Source organism: Callorhinus ursinus, unplaced genomic scaffold, assembly GCF_003265705.2.
Source record: "Callorhinus ursinus isolate GAN/ISIS: 27379988/994484 unplaced genomic scaffold, GSC_fseal_2.0 scaffold4, whole genome shotgun sequence".
In the NCBI taxonomy this organism is placed as follows: Eukaryota; Metazoa; Chordata; class Mammalia; order Carnivora; family Otariidae; genus Callorhinus; species Callorhinus ursinus.
This window is the reverse complement of record NW_027397066.1, coordinates 103,839,071-103,856,603: the sequence shown is the minus strand read 5'-3', so window position 1 is coordinate 103,856,603 and position 17,533 is coordinate 103,839,071. Positions and strand designations below refer to the sequence as shown.

The 17,533-nt window shown below is 36.0% G+C and overlaps 1 pseudogene; it reads left to right on the top strand.

The window, feature by feature from the left end:
- LOC141372543 (AKT-interacting protein-like) overlaps window positions 1–17,533 on the top strand; it is a 71,681-nt pseudogene that overhangs the window by 42,865 nt on the left and 11,283 nt on the right.

Sequence of the window (17,533 nt, the reverse complement as noted above, 5' to 3'; positions counted from 1 at the left end):
TCCTTGATGAGTAAACTTGGTCTTGGCTTGCTGGCTGTTCGTGCTGATCTTCTGGGGGAGGGGCCTGTTGCAGTGGTTCCCAAACATCTTTGCCGGAGGCGGAATTGCCCCGCCCTTGTCGGTCCAGGCTAAGCAAGCTGCTCGGGTTTGCTCTCAGGGGCTTTTGTTCCCTGCAAGCTCTCGATACAGCTTTGGAGGACCAGGGTGAAAATGGTGGCCTCCCAATCTCCGCCCGGAGGAGCTGAGAACTTGGGGCCCCGCTCCTCAGTGCGCCCCCAGAGAAAAGCAGTCACTCCCGTCTCCCCGGTCTCCGGCCGCACTCCATGCTCACCGGGCCTGTGACCGAGCATTTCTATCTCTGGCGCCCGACCCCGTGTGGAGTCTCCAAACCCAACAGATGCCTGTGGTGCGCTCCCGTGCTGCTCCTCCCTGGGGAGGAAGGGGAGTCTCCCCGGCTCTGCCGCTTGTTGTGTCCCTGCTGGAGGAGCAGTAGCCCGACTGGGCCACGGATCACAGTTTATGGCAACCCCGAGCTGAGAGCCCGCGCCTCGGCTCTGTCTCTGCAGCCGGCTTCCCCACTCCGATCCCTGGGAGCTCTGCCGCACTCAGGCACCCCCCCGTATTTCTGTGACCCTGAGGGTTCTGAGACCACACTGTCCCGCGAGGGTTCCACCCCCAGCTTAGCCACTGGAGCGACGTCCCTCAGCGGAGACGCCTTCTAAAAGTTCTGATTTTGTGCTCTGTGGCTCTATCACTTTCCAGAAGCGGCCGACGGAGGCCCCCTCCCCCGCCGTCTATCCTCCCGAATATCGCCTTGGATTTACTTCTCTGCATGTCCTACCTTCCAGAAAGTGGTCGCTTTTCTGTTCAGAGTGTTGTTACTATTCTTATCTTTGATCTCCTGTTGAGTTCGTAGGTGTTCAGAATGGTTTGATCCCTATTCAGCTGAATTCCTGAGACCAGACGAAATCCAGGTCTCCTACTCCTCTGCCATCTTGCTGTTGAGTCATTTCTTTATCCAAAACTTTCTCTCTACGCTACTGTCTGTTTATAATGTTCCATGTGCATTCTTCTCTTTCCTACTTTACTTATAGTGTTTTCCCTACCAGAAAATTCTCTCTCTTTTTTTTAATTATCCAAATTTTACCTATCCCAAAGTCTACAAGTTTTCCCTGACCTTTCAAACCTATTATATTCTCAGACTTTTTTCCCAAGTTGCCTTTTTCTTTCACTTGGTTGGCACACCATCCAAGCTCAGTTGCTCTTTCTTGCAGACATGGATGACACCTAGGAGCTTGGGGTACTGGGAACTGAGCAGGCTTTCCGGGGCACCATTATGAAAGCCAGAAATGTGAGGAGTTGACTCCCCATGGGGTAAAGCTTGACTGATGGGAAATAGAAGATAAATTCCATCCCCCTTCTCTCTCTTGTGGACCCCTCTGAGAGTAGGTCCCCCTCACAGTCATATTACTGATGTCACATGTGCTGTGTAAACATGGCTCCCAACGACCTGCTACATCTCAGAGATTGTCCTAAAGAAAGAGCCAGTACTGTCAGTGCTTCTTATCACACACAGCATTTCATCTTCTATGCCTTCTTTTCTTTTCTTATTATTTCCATCATCCTAGTCTAGTTTATATCTCCCAAATAAAGGGTCAGTACTTAATATAAAACTCAGGGTCTACTTTCTAAAGGACCTAGGCAAAGACAACTGTGAAAAGTTCCTTTCCCAATGCCAAAAATTATATATCTACAATATTCATTCAGCATTTAATCATTTTCTCTTTTGTCATTTCATATGTATTGTTATTTTTCAATGCTGTCATCAACGAAGCAGGTTATGTCTTATTTATGGGAAGATTTATATTGTTTTATTTTCTTTTAGCACATTGTCAAGTAACATTATGCCCAAAAAAGAAGTTTGCTATATATTTTTATTAAAAAAAAAGTTGGGTTAGCCTGGTGATGGGTATTAGAGAGGGCACGTACTGAATGGAGCACTGGGTGTTATATGCAAACAATGAATCATGGAACACTACATCAAAAACTAATGATGTAATGTATGGTGATTAACATAACATAATAAAATAAAATAAAAAAACCTTTAAAAGGAAAAAAAAGAAATATATTAACAGTGGTTGCTGTTTATAACCATTCAGTTATACCATTTACAGCAGTATTTTCTATCAGAAATAGAAATTTTTGTAGAAAATTCACTGCACTGAAAAGGATTTGTTTCTATTTGTTTATAGACCCACAATATTTACAGATTTTTAAGGTTAAAATATTTTGTACAAAAGCAAGTCATCTTTATTTAAACCACACTTTGTAGTTCTCTAATTCTTACTTAGGGCCCCAAAATGAACCAGCAAACATTTTAAAAAACAATATTTAGCAGGTAATGATAATAAACCAAGAATAGAGGGCAGATTTGTCTATAATAATATGGAAAAGTGAAACTCTTAACAAGACAAATAAAGACAGACAAGCCAAGGAAGAAAATTATTCAATTAAAACACACTTTTAATGTTTCTCTAGCATTGTTTTTACATTGCTGCAGGCCAAATATGTTAATTCTGGAATGTTACAGAAGACAAAAAAAAAATGACTTTTGTAAGAACTTTAGAATCTTTAAACTTTTTGAATACATATTATTATGTTGGGTTGATGGTATTTTTACATAGTTTGAAGATTAGTATCTAGCAATGTCAATTCTCTTAAACTGAAATAGTTGAGCATTAGCATTGGGAGGAACTTTGGAAATAACCTATTTTAATCCAACACATGAGGGACCTCAGACTGAAATAAGTAAAATGATGCACCTAAACCAATAGAGCTAGTAAACAGAAGAACCTGTTTTGAATTCATGTATCCTGAAGCTTGGTGTGGTGCCCTGTGAAGTAAATCATTATTACTCAGTTGTTTAATTAAAAATAAAATGAATCTGGGGTACCTGGGTGACTTGGTTAAGCGTTGGACTCAGTTTCAGCTCAGGTCGTCATTTGCCAGTGGTGCCATCGAGCTCCATGTTGGGCTCCGTGCTCAGCATGGAGTTTGCTTCAGATTCTCTCTCTCCCTCTCCCACCCCCCCACTCTCTCTCTCTCAAATAAATAAATAAATCTTTTAAAAAAATTAAATAAAATAAATTTAAATTTAAATATATAAAATATAAATTTATATAAAACATAAATTAAAATTAAAATTTAAATAAAATGAACCTGAACTGTTCTATTATGATGTTATTATATCATTATAGAACTAGGGGTATGTTTAAAAAGCATGTAATGCAACCTTGACACTGTTGATGCAAAATTCTAGAAATGAGACTTAGAAAATTTAAACAAAGACCTCTTTTGAGGTTGTTTTAAAGAAATAAGAAAATCTTTGGATAACTGTATTGTACTGATGAAGATTTATTTTTAAATCTAATATTTTAAAATGTACTTTGTAAGGTAAGACCATCACAATATAAAATACATGTGGGTATTAATTATAATTTAGTATAGAGCAATGGAATTAGTGACTACATCGTGTATATCAGTGTCTTATAAAATCAATAAATAGTTATTTAATAAATATTGACTGTGTTTAAATTACTAGGCTATATACAACATAGATGAATTTGTGAAAAAAATAGGAAAAAGTATGGAGGGAATCGATTGATCTATATATAAGACTCTTACCAATATTCTAAAAGGCTATATCAGCCTTAGAAAGAATTCTGATTTCTTGGAATGGGAAATGAGGAAATGAGAATAAAAGAACAAATAGGGAACAATTTTTAGAGCAGAGTCACTATTTGAAGCTAAAATTATCATACTCTGTTGATGGCTTATCGATAGTGTCTGTCTCCTCTCTCTCTTTTAGTGAATAAACTTTATTTTGTAGAGCAGTTTTAGGCTGACAGCAAAATTGAGAGAGAAGTGCAGATACCCCCCACCCCCATACAAGCACAACGTCCCTCAATATCAACATTCCACACCACAGTAGTACATTTGTTACAACTGATGAACCTATATTGATAAATCATAATCACTCAAAGTCTATAGTTTACATTAAGGTTCACTATTGTACATTCTATGGGTTTGGGCAAATGTATAATGAATGTATCCATCCATATAGTATCATTCACAATAGTTAGGTCATCTGTGCTCTGCCTAGTCATCTCTCACTCCCTCACAACTAGACCCTGACAACCATAGATCTTTTTTTACTGTCTCTATAGTTTTGTCTTTTCCAGAATGTCTTGTAGTTAGAATCACACAAGATGTAGCCTTTCTAGATTGAGTTCTTTCACTTAGTAATATGTTTTTAAGATTCCTCATGTCTTTTCATGGCTTGATAGCTCATTTCTTTTTGATGTTGAATGATATTCCATTGCCCAGATGTACCACAGTTTATTTATCTACTCACCTACTAAAGGACATCTTGGTTGCTTCTAAGTTTCAGTAGTTACGAATAAAACTACAATAAATAGCTGTGAGCAGAATTTTGGGTGGATGTAAGCTTTCAACTTGTTTAGGTAAATACCAAGAAGGGCAACTGCTGGATCACATAGTGAGAGTATGTTAAGCTTTGTAAGAAACTGCCAAACTGACTTCCAAAATGGACCTATCATTTTATATTCCCAAGAGCAATGACTGAGACTTCCTGTTGCTCTCTACCTTCCCCAGCTTTTAGTGTTATCAGCATTCCAGATTTTAGCCATTCTAATAGGTGTGTAGTGGTACCTTATTGTTGTTTTAATCTGCAGTTTCCTAATGCCGTAGGATGATCTTTTCATATGCTTACTTGCCATCTGTATATCTTCTTTGGTAAAGTGTCTGTTCAGGTCTTTGACCCATTTTTTAGTTGGGTTATTTGTTTTCTTATTATTTAATTTAAGATTTCTTTGTATATTTAAGAACAGTCATTTAACAAATGTGTCTTTTGCAAATATTTTGTCCCAGTCTATGGCTTGTCTTCTCATTCTTTTGACATTGTCTTTCACAGGGCAGAAGTTTTTCATTTTAAGGAGGTATAGCTTATCAATTATTTCCTTCAGTGACCAGAACTTTGGTATTGTATCTAAAAAGTCATTACCATACCCAAGATCATCTGGGTTTTCTCCTACATTATCTTCAAGAGTTTTATAACTTAGTATTTACATTTAGGTCTATGATCCATTTTCAGTTAGTTTTTGTGAAGGGTATAAGGTCTGTGTCTAGATTCATTTTTTTTTCCATTTGAATGTCTAGTTTTTTCAGTACTATTTTTTGAAAAGATCGTCTTTGTTCCATAATATTGCCTTTACTCTGTTCTCAAAGATCAGTTGTTTATATTTGTGTGGGTGTATTTCTGGATTTTCTCTTCTGTTCCGTTGACCAATTTGTCTATTTATGTATTATTAATATCATGCTCTCTTGATTACTATAGCTTTATAGTAAATCATCAAGTTGGGGAGTGTTAGTCCTTCAACTTTGTTCTTCTCCTTCAACACTGAGTTGGATGTTCTGGTCTGCTGTCTCTCCATAAAAACTTTAGAATGAGTATTGCATCTTCCTATTTTTGCACATGGAATTACCTCTCCATTTATTTGGTTCTTCTTTGATATCTTTCATCAGAGTTTTGCAGTTTTCCTCATCATTCTTGTACACATTTTGTTAGTTTTATATCAAAATATTTCATTTTTAGGGCACCTGGGTGGCTCAGTTGTTAAGCATCTGCCTTCAGCTCAGGTCATGATCCCAGGGTCCTGGGATCAAGCCCCACATTGAGCTCACTGCTCAGCAGGAGGCTTGCTTCTGTGTCTCCCATTCCCCCTGCTTGTGTTCCCTCGCTCTCTGTCTCTCTCTTTCAAATAAATAAAATCTTTCATTTTTCTGGGGTTAATGTAAATGGTAACGTGTTTTTAACTTCAAAATCCAGTGTTCATTATATAGGAAGCCATTGCCTTATATATATTAACCTTATATCCTGCAACCTTCTTATAATCATGTATTAATTCTAAGAACTTTTTTGTTGATTCTTTTGGATTTCCTACTTAGATGATTATGTCATCTGTGTAGAAAGACAATTTTATTTCTTCCTTCCCAGTCGGTATGCCATTTGTTTCTTTTTCTTGTTTTATTGCATTACCTTGAATTTCCAGTATGATGTTGAAAAGCAGTGGTGAGAAAAAAAAAATCTTTACTGGATTCTTTGCTTGAAACAGGAAAGCTTCAAGTTTGTCAGCATTTAGTATGATATTAGCTGTACATTTTTTTTTAGATTCTTTATCATCAAGCTGAGGAGTCTTCATCCATTCTGAGTTTTCTGAGAGTTGTTATCATGAATGGGTGTTGGATTTTATTAAATGCTTTTTCTTCATCTATTGATATTATCATTTGACATTTCTTCATTAGATTATGTGTGGGATTACATTAATTGGTTTCAATCAATATCATCATTATTGTTTTAGTTTCTTAATTGTTGAAATGTCTGTTGTTTGTTGTATACAGTTTTTTTTACATAGTTTCCTACATACAGCACATCTGCCACATGGAAGAGTCATTCATTTATTCAATATTTGTTAGCATCTACTTGGTGTCAATCACCATTCTCATCACTAAGCATATAGCAATACAGAAAACAGAACAGGTTGAGGTAGATATAAATATAGTTTATTGTCTCTGCTCCACTAAAATCTATGTGTCTATGTATCTATCTAATATTTATTATATATGTAAACACATATTACATATAGTATATTATATACTGATAAATATTAAGGAGAAAAACTAAAACAGCAAAGGTAGGGAGTTACAGTTAGGTCAGTTTTTGGTTAGCCTTTTGGAATATTAAATAGAAGGATGAGGGAGCGTCTTACTAAAAACAAAAAAGGCATTTGAATAAAAACCTGAAGCAATTGAGGGAGTTTCTCCTGTGAATTTCTAGTAGAAAATCAGATACATGATCTGTGAATACCTGGTGGAAATGCAAAGGTCCTGAAGCAATAATGTGTCAGGCATATTCAAGGAACAAGAAAGCCAATGTGGCTGGAGTGAAACAAATGAGAAAAAGAGAGAGAGATGAGATAGAGAGATAACAGGGTGGTGGGGGTGCATCATGTTGGTCATATTGAATTTCATCATCATTTTAATCTTTTGCATTGATTTTCTTCAAATAAAATTAATTAAATATTGTATTATGTTTCTTGAGAGAAACAGAAGTGTGTATGTATATGTGTATGCATATATGTATATAATGTATAATTATATGTATCTATTACATAGATACATATTATAAGGAATTGGCTTAGGCAGTTATAGAGGCTGACAAGTCCAAAGACTTTCTGTCAGCAAACTGGAGATCCAGGAGATCTCCAGTTTGTCAGATGGCTCTTCACTCAGAGATGCTGTGGACTTGAAAGGGCACTGGGCTGCCGGATATGTTGCTTTTAAGACTGTGGTGGCTGTGGGCGCCTGGGTGGCTCAGTCGTTAAGCGTCTGCCTTCAGCTCAGGTCATGATCCCAGGGTCCTGGGATCGAGTCCCACATCGGGCTCCCTGCTCGGCAGGAAGCCTGCTTCTCCCTCTCCCACTCCCCCTGCTTGTGTTCCTGCTCTGCTGTGTCTCTCTCTCTGTCAAATAAATAAATAAAATCTTTAAAAAAAAAAAAAAAAGACTGTGGTGGCTGTGGGTGGCTTAGCAGGCCCGGTGGCAACTCTAGGCCTCATTAGCTACCTGCACAAGAAAAAAAACATGATGTTAAATCACTAAGGATTTTCAAATAAAGTGGTTGAAGTAAAAAAAAAAAAAATATATCAGGAGACCTGATATTTCAGTTTGGGGTCAAAGGCAGGAAAAGCCAATGTCCTAGCTCTAACACAGTTAGGCAAAAGGAATTCTCTTTTACTCAGCTTTTTGTTCTGTTCAGATCTTCAGCTCATTGGATGAGGTCTACATATATTAAGGTGGGCATTCTGCTTTATTCAGTCTACTGATTTAAATGTTATCCTTATTCAGAAATACCCTCAAAGACACACCCAGAATAATGTTTGACCAAATGCCTGAGCTCCTCGTGTACCAGTCAAATTGACACATAAAATTAATCATCATGAGTGTTATTCCTTATTAATATTTCTATATCTAAATTATTATTTAGAAGAAATGAGTATTAATACTTTTGCCACCTCATAAGTAACTTCTGGATAAGGGTATTTTATTTTTCATGTATATTATTAACAGTTATGTAACAATTATATTGAAAAATTTACCTGGATTCTAAGAGTCATGACTCTACTTATACCACTTTAAAGATCCAAGTAATTCTACCTTTACTTAGAGTAGTCCACATGACAGTCAGCATTTCTTTTCCTTCCTAATCTTCTCATTCACTTTACTAAAAGAAGACCTTAAATATTCATTAGGGAGAAACTAGGTGACATTCTTCAGAGATTTCTAAGCAATCGCCTAAGAAATCAGAAGTTTGAAACATGCTGTTGAAATGACACTGTTGGGCGCCTGGGTGGCTCAGTTGGTTAAGCAACTGCCTTGGGGCTCAGGTCATGATCCTGGAGTCCCTGGATCAAGTCCCGCATTGGGCTCCCTGCTCGTCAGGGAGTCTGCTTCTCCCTCTGACTCTCCTCCCTCTCATGTGTTCTCTCTCATTCTCTCTCTCAAATAAGTAAATAAAATCTTAAAAAAAAAAAAAGAAAGAAAGAAATGACATCATCTCCATGTGCTCACTCCTTGAATACTGTGACCTGAAGTGAAGTGTATTGCTCTACCTCAAAAAAAACCCCACTTCTTAAAACTCCTGAGCATGGTTGATTATGTTGACCATTCAGATAGATGCAATTATATTCAATAATTATAGCTACCTATTTGTCTTTAAAAAAATAAAAAAAAAAACCTCCGGGCTAAAAATTATATTTGTATATTAAAAATGTAATGAACTTAATTAAAATAATCTTGTTTGTACCTGTTTGCTTTGTTTTGTTTTACTTGCATTTTTCTTTCCTCTTTAATGAGTACATCTAAAACATCTTAGCATAGGCATTTATATTTCTGTTTTAAAATGAATTTCATCATCTCTGGGGCTATTGAGTTATCCTTCCAAGGGCCACTAGAGCCAGCCTACACTGGATCCCAAGAGCAATCACATATATCTCATTGCAACCCCGTCTTCAATGGTGTCATGTTAGGATAGCTTGAAATGGACAATGATGGGAGTATTTATATTATATAAATGGACAAATGCAATATATCAGGCTTCCCTTTCCTTCTGCTCCCCCACCCCACATCCTACAGGCTGGTTGTTAAACATTACTACTTATTACTCTTACTTATGGATATTTTTTTAATAAATATACTAAAGACAATTTATTACATGTAAAAAATTGAATCTCTTTTTTATATAGCTTAAAATAATTAACAAATTTTATAATTTTATGTAGGCAAAATGGAAATTTTTGCCATTTTTTAGGTCTTGTGCTTTTTGGTAACCTTTTAAAAACTCAGAGTAGAGGGGTGCCTGCGTGGCTCAGTCGTTAAGCGTCTGTCTTGGGCTCAGGTCATGATCCCAGGGTCTCGGGATCGAGCCCCGCATCAGGCTCCCTGTTTGGCGGGAAGCCTGCTTCTCCCTCTCCCACTCCCCCTGCTTGCGTTTGCTCTCGCTGTGTCTCTCTCTGTCAAATAAATAAAATCTTTAAAAATAAAATAAAAAAAATAAAAACTCAGAGTAGAAAGTGTATTAAGTTAAATAAATGTAATAAATGTAAATAATATTACCTATTCCAAAGAATTTTATTAAATATTAAATAATTAATGCAAATGCTTATTTCAATATCTGCCATATAGTAAGTACTTAACATATGTTTTTACTAATAGTAGCAGAATTAGAAATAATTATATTTGTAGTAAAACAACATGATGCAACTGCCTCCTCCCTCATGCGCCCTGCCCCCACCTAATCCAACTATTCAAGGAAAATTTATGTACTTGTGTATGAAGACATTGACTTGTATGAAACAATATAAAATAGAATATACACTAGAATACCATAAACTTTTAGACATCTCTATATTTATACTTATATGTAAACATACATCCTGTGCACACAAATATATACGTACTTGTTTTTAATGGAATTATGCCATGCTTCAAAAACTTTTTCAAGACCTAGTGTATCACAGTAATCTTTCCAGGCTAGTGCATAGATGTAAGTTAATATATATTTATAGGTCCACACTCTCTTACTTCAAACCCTTGGAACTAGATGTGATTTGAAATTCAGTTGTTTTTTTTTTAATTTTGGAAAGGTAGTATGCTACACATACTGTATATTATTATAGCACTTCCAATGAATTATGTCTTGGGTGGCACCCAATACTCAAACAAATTAATATTTCTGCAGGGACCTGAATGCATAGTCACACTAAACAGGATAAATAAAGATTATGAATAACCTCATGTCGAGTCAGGTTAGGTTTTTATCTCCAAAAATTTCATGTTAGATTTACAGAAGAGATTATGGGTCTTTATAATTTCCTGCCTTTTAAAAAGGTTGTTAATAAGCAATATATCTTTTAAAAAATGCCCTGAGAAATGATGGTCCGGATGAAGCACAGAGGAAGTCAGTTCAAAAGGCCAGAGGGTTCTCTGGAACCCCGGTGTTCTCAGAAGTGGCATGATGCTCCAGGCAAGTAAAAGATCTGCAGAATGATGGTTTCGCCCAGTGTCTTTTGTGACCATAAAATGCAAACCAGGCACTGAGCCATATTCAGCTTCTTGATCAAATCCTGACATGCACGCTCCACAGGCGTGCATTCTGTACACTCTGGGAAGGGGTGGTGTGCAGAGAGCTTTACTCATGAGCTGAAGGATTTACTGAGTCATCTGAAGAAAACCAGTGTGGGAAAATGCTATTCTGCCAACATGGGGAAGAAGCAGGAAGGAACAACTGGATAATGGATATGCTGCAATGTTCCCACATGTAGAAAGAGGCACAGTCATATCTGCTGCTCACACACTTTCAGGAATATTATGAAATAGGAAAAGGTTGTATCCTTGGATTGATTTTGACCTCTTTGAAAGAATTCAAAGAAGTGATTGTGATTCATGTGTACTAGTCATGAAATCAGGCAATATTTCTTTGTAATCTCATGCCGCATACAATAAAATATATTCTCTTGGAAAAATCAAAACCATCTACTTCTGTCCACATTACCACTGGACACTACATGGGCAGACCAACACTAAAGGCATCTTGTTCTGGCTCGGAGAGCTCTGCCATTGTCTTTGATTTCCAGTGAAAATGCTTGTAAGTAAAAAAAAAAAAAGTAATTTAGAAGCATGCTTACACCTATACATTTATCTGTGTATACATTATAATGTAATTATTTTAGGTGTTTCACATTCATTGTCCACTCTCAATTTTCTAGTCTATTTAGTGTTCAGCATGATTTTATATTTTTTACAATATGTTTAAGCTACAGTATAAAAATATCAATATATACTTTATAAAAGTTAATAAAATAAGGGCTCATCAGTTAAAAGCTCCATGATGAAATAGAGATAATGATTTAAAACCGGAAAACTTGATTTTATTCCTGATTCTGCCTTATGCCTTTTTTAAAGCTGCTTAACTTCTTTGAAATTATCCTGCCCTTATCAAAGAATTATTGTGAGTGTTGGATATTCTGGGTATTAGATAATGACTATGAAAATATTTTTATACACATTTAAAGCACTATTGTTTTGTACTCAGGTATTTATAAAATATTTCTTGAATCTGTTAAATGCCAGGCATTGTTAGCTCCTGGGGTATATTTTAGATATAAAGAAAAGCATTTTGAGAAGGCAGATGCTGAGGAAAAGGTGGGGTATGAAATGCATATGGGATATTCCAGTAGAGTATATAGCACACATACTTCACAGCCGGTAGCAGTATGTGTGTGAAAACAGGGGAATATTTTAGTGTGGAGAAATAAATGTGGGGTTATTAGCTCAATACCGTAGTAGGCGAAAATGATCACAGAGGGACGCCTGGGTGGCTCAGTCATTAAGCTTCTGCCTTCGGCTCAGGTCATGATCCCAGGGTCCTGGGATTGAGCCCCGCATCGGGCTCCCTGCTCAGCGGGGAGTCTGCTTCTCCCTCTGCCTCTCCCCCAGCTTGTGCTCTCTCTCTTTCACTCTCTCTCAAATAAATAAATAAATAAAATCTCTAAAAAAAGAAAAAGAAAAGAAAAGAAAATGCTCAAAGAGGTAAAACGTTGAGGAAGCAAAAAGGGAATATCGAAAGTTAAAGTGCATTTAGAAGAGTAATCTCCAATGAAACTGAAAGGAGAAAAGTATGAGGGAAAAGAGAACAGACTAATGTGAGTTATTGTTAATTGTACAGTTAACAGACAATAGCATCAAAAGGATGGTAATCCAGGAAATAAAGGTAAATGAAATGAGGTAACAAGTAGATGGTGGAAATGATTAGAAGAAAGCTCTTTGTAATATAATTACTACAAGTGATCTTTTATGCTTTACACATCCTGAGCCACTCTTCAAAATGGTCTGCTGGGTATCAGGATTATTTATGAAATTTTGTGAATTGTAACCCTAGTATGGCAGATTCAGTCTGAGAAATACCAGTATAGAAATTAAGATAGTCGATGTAGTTACTATATTAAAAGTTTGTCTAAATATTTTGCTGGTGAAACCATGAGAAATAGAAACATATAAGCACATATTTGTTAAAAATGTGGATTACAAGATTTCTGAAAACAATTTAGGGCATTAAAGTATTGAAGTGCATAATCTATGATCCAGTAATTTCACTTCTAGAAATCTAGTTTATAAAAACTAAAATCCTGGTCTTTAATTAGATAGGTAAAAAGATATTTATTGTAGCATTCTTTATACAGATCTACAAAACATTAACCAAAACCCTTGGGGCCAGATACACTTAAAAATTCTGATGTTTTGGTATTCTTAAAGCAATAATATAAAGCATATCTCATATATTATTAATACCACTAGGAGTTCAGGAGCAGTGCCTCATAATCAAGCACATTCATATTTTTTCAGCAAAATGTATGAATATTCAAATTAAGTAGTTTAAAGAAAGATAATACATAATATCATATGGTTTCAGGTTAGGGTTCCCATTTGAGTGAGAAAAAAATTAATTTTGGAATTGCAAATAAGGTATTGTAGACCTGTAATGAAATTATTTTTTAAAAAAGGAATAATCAGAATGGCCATAGAAAATGTTATGCTTCCATTTAAAATATTAAGTTAGCTTTGTAAGTGTTGACCTGGGAAAACAACTGTGATAAATTGGAGAATGGGAAAAAATTGTTTTCCAGATTAGTGTGGATAGTATAATCCCATTTCTGTAAAACAAAACAAAACAAAACACATCTGTGTTTTGACTTGTATTTTGTAATAAGCATGGGGAAAAGTATCAAAGTATACTTGCACAGAAAATGGCTATTCTATATAATTTTTAAACCCAACAATATACTAGAAAAGTTACAAAACAAAGCAGGACTTATTGAATGTATCATAAAATGACCTCATTCTTGGCTTGGAGCAGTTTGGCTATTTATAGATAGTCTACAATCAAAAGTATGGATAGTGTTGCTTTAAATTGTCTGATGAGGTGAACAAATCACCAATGTCTGATTAACAGTTAGATATAAAAATGTATTAACTCAATTAATTAACAATGCAGAGAGCAATTGAAATATACAAGAAATATGCATCTATTTTTCCTGATAAGATTAGTTCTTTTCACTAAATAGAGAAATGATATTTAGGTCAAGGAAACTGTAGCCTCTAAAGAATCAATCCTTCTCTAAATATCATTAAAATCATGGTGTATTAAAATTATCAAATATTTAATGATATATATGTATAATATGTAATAGCATAGAGTGGGATAAATTAAACTAAAGATTACATCATTATTTAGTGTAAGATCCCAATTTTGTTAAGTGACTAATAAATTTTAAAAAATTAGTAATTTCTCTAAATGCCCTGTTTCTGTGTTATGAATTTAGTTTTTTAGCATTTATAGGGCATGTAAACTTCTAGAGATTATAAAATTGTTTCAGAAGTTCAATTTTATGCAGTGGGCTGAGGTTGACTATATATATTATAAGGCCCTACAAGAAAAACACTTTAATAAGTATTACAGAATAGGAGCTGTAATCTCCTTCATTTAGGAGTTCATACATTGTACCTATCCCTACTCAGCCCAGCAGGGCTGGTGTTCACCTCATTTCCATGGGCAGGGCTCTATTAGGTAATTAAGACTGGTGACTCTTACAGTTTGCAAGTGTCTGGGACTTATTTGTCATTAAATATTTTGAGTATTCCTTCACCAAGGATCTTGAAAAATAACATCCCTTCCAAGGAGTTATTAGAATAAAGTGAATTATATAAAGTATATATAAAATAATACCCCTTCCAAGGAGTTATTAGAATAAAGTGAATTACATAAAATGAATTATATAAACTATATAAAATCATTGTAGTAGTTTTCAAACTCTTCTTTCTGATTATACCATTGCCTTAATATAAGCTCTTCTCAAAGATAATACAGAGTAATTCTGTCAAATGATGATTTTCTTCTGCTCAAAACCCTCCAATGGTTTCCTATCTCACTCTGTAAAAATGAAAGATTAGTCCCTTCATGGCCTGGCTCTCACCTAATTCACTACCCTCATTTCCTCATGCTCCCCCTGCTCTAGCCATACTAGTCTGCTTACTGTTTCAAGAACATATAGGGCCCACTCTTGACTCAGAATGTTTGCACTCAGGATTTCTTCCAAGTAGAATGTTCTTTTCCTAAAAATCCACATGCTCCAATCTTTCACATATTTCAAGTCTTCACTAAGTTCTTACCTTCTTTGTAAAGACTTCCATGGTATCTGATTTAAAATTTCGAATTACACCCATAGCACTGTTCATCTCCCACCCTTGTTAAGTTTTCATCATACTACTAGTAACATTATAAAATACTATATAGTTTATAATTTTATTTTGTTTATTGTCTCACTTTGTCAACTAGTATATATATGCCCTATGAGACCAGGATTTTTGGTCTAATTTGTTCACTATTGTAGTTCCAGCACATAGAAGAATACATAGTGCTTAGAATGCACACAATACACATTTGCTCATGAGAAAAATGCAGAGGAGTCAAAGATGACTTTAACATTTTGACTGAGCAAAATGAAGGAGTGAGTTGACTTTAAATTAAATGAGATAGATTAAAAAAGGAGTAGATCTTTAAGGTGAGAGCAATCAGCAGCTCACTTTTCGACGTTACATTTGAGATGCCTATCCAAATGAAAATCCTGACAAAGGAGTTGAATACATGAGCCTGCAGTTCAAGGCACAGTTTCACTTAAAAGATACAGAGTTGGGAGTCACTGCATATAGAAAGAGAATGAGATTGCCAAGAGGTTGAGTGTAGATAGAAGAGAAAAGAGGTCTAAGACTAAGGCATGGACCATTTCAACACTATCAGGTGAAGGAGAGAAGTTATTTATGGAAGAAGAGAATAAACACAGCCAGAGATGAAAGGAAATTCATGAGGAAGTCATGGTCTAGACACCAAGAGAAGATAGTGAGCAACTCTGTCAAGTACTGCTGACAGATTGAGGAAGCTGGGGATGAGAACGGACAGGTGGATTGGCAGAGTGGAGGGTTACTCCAGGCTTTGACAAGGGCAGTTATTTAAGAGAGGTAATGGTGAAAACCTGGTTCAAGTGTTTCAAGAAGAAGGGGAGGTAAGGAATTGGAAACAATGAACATAGACTTTGGTTTCAAAGAATTTTATTAAAAGGAATGAGAGAAGTGAAATGGTATTTGAAGACAGAAATGAAGTTGAGAGGATTTGATTTTGGCTGGTTTATTTTTCTTCTTTTAAAGGTATCAGGAATTGTGGCATATTACAGAGAGATTCAAGAGAAAGAAAACCTCATGATGGCGGAGAAAGTGTGATATTCAAAAGAAATGTCCTTGAATGGTGAGAGGTAATGGAACAGAGTTTACATGAGGAGGTTTTGCTATAACTGGAAAATCAGGCATTCATGTATAGTAACAAGAGAAATGGCAAGTTTATGTGGCTGGATGTAGGTAGGTGAAGAGAGTTGATGGTGGTAATTTCTTCTGAGGCTTCAGATAGTTTCATCAAAACCAAAAGTAAGGTCATTAAGTAAAACTGAGAAATGAGGAGTAAATATGAAATGCTTGTTTAGGAGAGCAGGAAAGTGAGTGGATTAGGAAAACTTACTTTGATTACCATATTATTAGGGGACAATTTGGGTTAGTGATAGTAAATTTAAAGTGAGGGGGTGCCCAGGTGGCTCAGTTGGTTAAGTGTCTGCCTTCAGCTCAGATCATGATCTGAGGGTCCTGGAATCGAGGCTTGCATTGGGCTCCCTGCTCAGCTGTGAGTCTGCTTCTCCCTCTCCCTCTGTGATCTCTTTCACTTTTGCTCTCTCTCAAATAAATAAACAAAATCTTTAAAAAAAATAAAAATAAGAACAAAAAAATAAATTTGAAGTGGGAAAGGTCAGCAAGTTTGTGTGTGCAGGTGTGTTTCCTTTATCCCATACATCACAGGTATAGGCATAGAGTAAACTGGGCATGAATTTGGGTATATGGAAGATGGTGGTTGTAATGCTTGATCACGAGACTTAAATTGGGGAAAGGGATATATAAGAAAATGAAAGGGGAGAAACAGGGAAAGACAGCCAAGTCAAAGCCCCAGGGGGGGGCTAACAAATTATTGGAGTCAGGGTACTGTGGAAAATGAGCTGAAGTTTGGGTGGAAGTTTAGGTTACTTGAAATTGTGGCTATGGAAAAGTTGTAGTTACTAAAAATGACAAGGTCTTGGTCATAACAAAGGGATTATGTAGCTAAGGTGGGGGAGCAAGATCATTAGTGGACAAAGGACAGCAACTCAGAGATCAAGCATTGGAGGATTACTTACCTGAATTATGACTGTGGAATGCAGAAGGAAACAAAATATTAAATCTTTAAGAATAGAGGGAGAATGGATCAGGAGCTGGTAGATGACTGCAAAGTGAAGGGAAGTTTTGTTGTAATAATCCTATATCATAAAATTCTCAGATGATTTTTCTCAGGGAAGAATAAAGGAGAAGGCTCTGGAAGCATCGATGAGAACCAAGAAGGATGCCTTCAGCACCATATGAGTGGAGAGGTATGGGTGGGATTTAAAATAACCCTTACCTGCAAGAACTTTAGTGGAAATATATACTCAGGGAGAGCCTGGTTGCAGTTAGATCGAGAAAAGGAAAGGAATATTCAGAGAAAGGTTTGAGGGGATTTTTCAGGTAACTGACGTTGGTTAATCCAGAAGGTATCAAGAGAGGGTTGGGAGTTTGGGGACATATAGGAAATAAAGCCAGAAATGTGATTTATAGAGCCTTATAAGTCCATATAATTTATTATCAAAACCTAAAAAGAGGCCCCAATAGTAATTACACCAAGATAAAAAGCGTACACTGAGATTGTCCCAGGAAAATTCTGTTAAATGGTT